Source organism: Palaemon carinicauda, chromosome 7, assembly GCF_036898095.1.
Source record: "Palaemon carinicauda isolate YSFRI2023 chromosome 7, ASM3689809v2, whole genome shotgun sequence".
Taxonomy (NCBI): Eukaryota; Metazoa; Arthropoda; class Malacostraca; order Decapoda; family Palaemonidae; genus Palaemon; species Palaemon carinicauda.
In genome coordinates, this window is record NC_090731.1 from 66,725,788 (window position 1) to 66,731,420 (window position 5,633).

The following is a 5,633-nucleotide window of genomic DNA, read 5'->3' on the forward strand; positions in this document are numbered from 1 at the left end:
TATTTAATCGTTGGACATTAGTTATGAAAGAATGGGCCCCTAGATATTGCAAAGGAAGCAGGGAAAGGAAGAGAAGATGAAGGATTGACGAACTAAGTTTGCGGATATGGAATGGCATGGCAAGAATATGAACAGATGCACATGGAATGACATGCCTAAGGCTTTGCAGTGGACTAGTTATGTGTGATGTTGATGATATACAGTATTTGCAATAACAACAACAACAAGAGCAAATTCAGCTGCTCGCAGTTCACAGCAAACTCAGGGCTTCAGATATGTTAATTGATGCCTGATGCTTGGCCAGTGTTCATCCCCACGCTGGCCAATGAAATATTTTACTTTCATCGCTCACAGCAAACCAACCTATTATGGGTGGCCCCGACTAGTACAGCTTTGCTGATCATGGCAATACGTAAACCATTTCACCACGTTAATATATCCACCGCTTAGAAAGAGACTGATTTTGCACATTGAGAACATGGTAATAAATATGAAAATACGTTTAAATCACATAACATGTGTTCCTGATGAAAAGGTATAATGTGTAGTAAATTCTGTTTAATTAAGCGTTGCAGATTCTATTATTTATTTTCGTAGCAAATTAGCCAAAAGCTGGAACTTGAAAAGTTATTGCGTAAAGTTTATGATGAAAATGCCAGGTCTCTAGTTTGAGGACGAGTTGTTAGTTTCCTGAACAAGGAAAGTTGCTATAAGGGATATTTTTCACTGAAAAATAATTTTATTCATGATGATATCGTATTTATGAGAATGAGACTTGTTTTGAAGTAATGTATTTTTTAAGAGCAGATATTTTTTCTTCAGAATAATAGACTTGATAAGAATACCAAAGAGGCCTAAGAACACACACACACACATACACACACACCCAGATTGACTGGATGGTATCTCCGGTCTGGGGCTAAGAAGAGACATCAGCCTATATTGGAGACATTGTCCAAGGAGGAGAATGATCAAATCCTACTAAATCCTTTATTTGCATATCTAGTGACTAGATACCCACTGAATAAATGGTGTGAATCTGTTCCGGAGAGGAGGAACATTTCTTCCATTAGAAATGAAGCGTTTTCGATGAAATTTCAGCTAAATTACGTTCGGAAACAACTCAACAAAAGCCTATTCATTGAAGGGCTAACATATATAGGAAGGTACACACACCCGTAAGCACACATCCACATACAAACACACATACACACAAACCAAGGTCATAGAATTATCTTTTCTGTATATATGAAATTATTTTATTGTATGATAGTGAAAAATAATCTCACTTAGTCATTTAAATCAGCAATTACTGTTCTTCAAGTTTCAAAACAAACTTACTGCATCAAAAATTTAGTAACGAAATACCAACTGAAGAGTTTTCCATATTGTTTTATATTTTTTACCGTTTAAAATTTTATGATTTGAAGTCAAAGATTTTTATTTTATTTAATATGACTTTCTTAGTTCCATGACCTCTATACCATGGTCTTCCTCTTGTTTTTTTTTATAGTGTATATATGAAAGGTTTATATCAGTGTTATTAAAGTTTTTAATATATTTTATTCAAATTAGTAATTACTTTCTTGTAGCTTATTTATTTCCTTATTTCCTTTCCTCACTGGGGCTATTTTCCCTGTTGACTCTTGGGCTAACAGAACTCCTGCTAATAATAAATAATAATAATAATAATAATAATAATAATAATAATAATAATAATAATAATAATAATAATAATAATAATAATAAACATACATTATGTCAACTATCAATTTCTATGAATAAGATTTTCAATGGTGTTGAAATAACATTGAGATAAGAGATTATAATGTTAAGTCTGCCTTGGTAAATAAGTAAAACAACCACATAATCATTAAGTCCTCTCCCAAAGGTAAATTACAATAACATTTTGTGTGAGATCCATCCAGTTTCTTCTTTCCCAGAATTAATCTCACTGGCCCACAAACAATCTCTGGTTAAACAATACAGGAAATGCCTGGGGAAAAGCGAAAGGCCTTAAGATTACTGTTTTTTTATTGTTAGGGAACCGAAGGAACAACGGTGGCTTTCATTTTGATTAATTTTTGTTGGTTTTTACTCAATTGGGATGATTGCCTTTCTTCTTCGTGTTTTCATTTGGGCTTCGTAACTAATGTTTCGCTCGGTATATTAATTATTTTCATTTATATATAAACAGTATATATATATATATATTATATATATATATATATATTATATATATATATATATATATATATATATATATATATATATATATACTATTTGCTCAAGATCAAAATTGCAATAGCCAATTATTTCATGTAATTAAATATCCCAACCTCCACTTCATGACTCTAATTAAAGAAAGTCATTATCAGCGTTGCTAAGTAGATTTATTAGTAATAGAAGGTCATTACGAAGGATATTAGTAAGTTTATTTTATATATTCTAAATATGATTATATGAGTCTGCAAAAAAAAAAAGAAAAAAGAAAAATTGGCTATTGCCTTTATGATGCAAATATTTATGATTATAGAGTCTGTGTGATATCGTCTGTTTTATATCTATCTTTCTCCTTTATCATTTTATCTTCTGGATAATAGTGGAACTAGCTACAATATATTTGCTGAGCTTATGGAAATTTTTTATTATATTTTGCGTAAACATTCATACAGTACACTCCCATAAGATCAGACTATCGTATTTTAGTTACTTGCATAGTTTGGACAAAACTGGTTTGAGACCGAAAAATTTCGCATTCATAACTATAATTCATATATTTGATTGTTTGACATTATGAAATGACATTCTATTGCAGACTCTTTTTCGTGAGGAACCAAGCAACCACTGCTTGCAATGCCACTGGCAAATGCATTCATCTTCTGTGTACGCAGTTATTATTATTGCTATTATCATTAACTAGTCAAGCTACAACCCTAGTTGGAAAAGCAAGATGCTATAAACCCAAAGGCTCCAACAGGGAAAAAAAGCCCAGTTAAGAAAGGAAATAAGGAAATGAATACACGATGAGAAAAAAAATAACAATGAATTATTTTAAAAACATCTAGACCTCGTGCATTTGAGGTCTAGACATTTTACTCACAATTTATCATTTGTCTTTACTCTTTGAATTGTGTTAAGTATAAGAGAACCAAGCTTCATTTGACCCTGCCTTCTAATTTTACTTTGTACCATTTTTTTTTTTCAAATTTAGGAATGATCTTAAAGTAAGTAAATTTTCATTCAATTTAAAACGAATATTTCTTAACCTTCTGCATTTGCAATTAAATTAAAGATGATTCTCAGTACGATCAGAAAAAGAATATTGAATGAAAATACAAAATGTCTTTAGAAAATTAGCCCGGGAAAATTGGCAAAGAACTCTGGAGAGATATAACGATTAAAACATATCACCACGTTAAAATAGAATAGAAATTGTGAATATTCATTTTGGTCCTTGCTTTAGTCAGATGGCATTTGGTTTCTAGAAAAATAATGCACTCGAATTGGATCGAGTAAGGTTGAATTCCCTTCACTTGACCTTTTTCCCTTGATATAAGAGTAGAACTTTACTTCGTCTCTCACTGCAGTTAGAGTCCCGCAGTAACTATAATGTTACCTGGACAGTAAAGGGAAAGGCAAATGGAACATTCCTTAGAGAGAGGTTATCAAGAATCGAGTCATGGCTTTTGAACAACCTGATCCTCCTGTTTTTTCTGTCTACGTTATACTGCCAGTGTTCCTTCAATAGAGATGTTAATCAAAACAAAAATGGTAAAAGACTGGCTTGTTATTTTCCATACATAATCCTTTCTTGGCGTTAGTGCATGAAAGTTTTTTTCAATCCATCAGGCTCTAATTACACTGTCAAAAATATCGTTATTAACTTTTGAGGTATGATTTCAACTCTTATAGAGGTCCGTATGTTTGAAATCAACAATCCTTTTAGTGTCTTTCATCTTTGTTCTCTTATATTCAGAAAGTCTAGTGATTTTTAACAACCATTTTTATACCTAATCCATAAAAGTAGACAATGTAAATTATCGGGATTTTTGTAGGTTCGAATACCCAAATACCTGAATTAACCCAATCCTACAAATTATCTATTTTTAAAATAATAATAATAATAATAATAATAATAATAATAATAATAATAATAATAATATTAATAATAATAGTAATAATAATAATAATAATAATGATAATGATTTTACTGAACATTAAACAAACACGAAAATTCCTCTTTTAATAACTTTTTATGATCTTTATAAAGAATGCATTTCTTGACCTTTAATCTTTATTCCTCATTAATACTATGGCTTTAAAACGCTGAAAATCTCTTTTACTTCCGTTCGATTCCATTAGTAAAGTCCTTAGATCTTTCAGCCAGAAGAGGAAAGGGAAGTAATTAAGTTCTCCTTGATCTTCTCGAATTCATCAGTTTACTAAAAAAGTAAATAGTATATCTGGGGTGTTAACCATCATTGTAAGCAATTGGAAGAGAGATATTGGGCATTGATATTGATATCTTTATTAGCTTTGTTATAATATAAATGTGCTATATTCATTAGTAGTACAGCCCAAGTCCATTAAGCATGAAGCTTTTATATGGACCAGATTTATTCTATATAAAAATAAGGACGTGCGAAGCGAAAAATCTGTTTTTGGGTGAGATGGCTATGTCGTCCTGATGGAAGGTTCCTAAGAGTAGCTTCCTAAGGGATATTTGGACTACAGTGATAATTCCCAAAGAATTTACCTTTAGGTCTCCAGAATTCTAACTCCTGGAGCGAATATCCTTAAATTTCTCTCAAGGATATCGTATAATATCAGGGGACGTATTCTTGATACGCCACATAGCAATCTGCACCCCCGAATAGCGTTTTTGCTTTGAAGGGGAAAAGTGGCAGAATTAGAAGGGGAGCCGTATCAGGGATACCCAAGTTCCCATACTACTATTGAGTATCACAAGAGCACCATATCCAATATGGCGGACATTCCTTGTAGCATTGAGCATGGTGCTACAGATACAGTAGTTTGGGAGGGATATTGTGAAGATCTTTTCTTTAGAAAAGAAGGGTGGGTCCATCAGGATGACATGGCCATCTCACCCAAAAAATAGATTTTTCGCTTTACTCAAAATCCGTTTTTTGGGCTCAAGCCATGTCCTCCTGATGGAAGCATACCAGAAAAATTATGTATCTGTGGATTTTCATTAGTGCCTTAACCTTGGGACAATATTTCTATGGTCATTTGGACCATTTGAGACAAATGACGTTACCGTTTTCCATCATCATCACTAATCATAAACGATGTTAGTGCTTCCTGCCCCCTACAAGGAAGAGTCATTCTAAAGAATAGAAAAGGGGCCTCAAGGTTAGCATATATTGTATGAACAAACATAAGTATACACTGAATATACAACCAGTCTCATGGTTTGTATATATTTCTGAACCAAAATCAGTGTCCATTATATCCATTGTTTGCAAGCATACAATGATATGAAATATACTTACATCAGCAAGTCAAAGAACTCTGGCATCTTGAGCATGCAATTGTCGGGCAAATTAGGACGCAATTACATTCTAATTGACATTTATTTCTAATAAATGGCTAAATGAATTAATATGTAA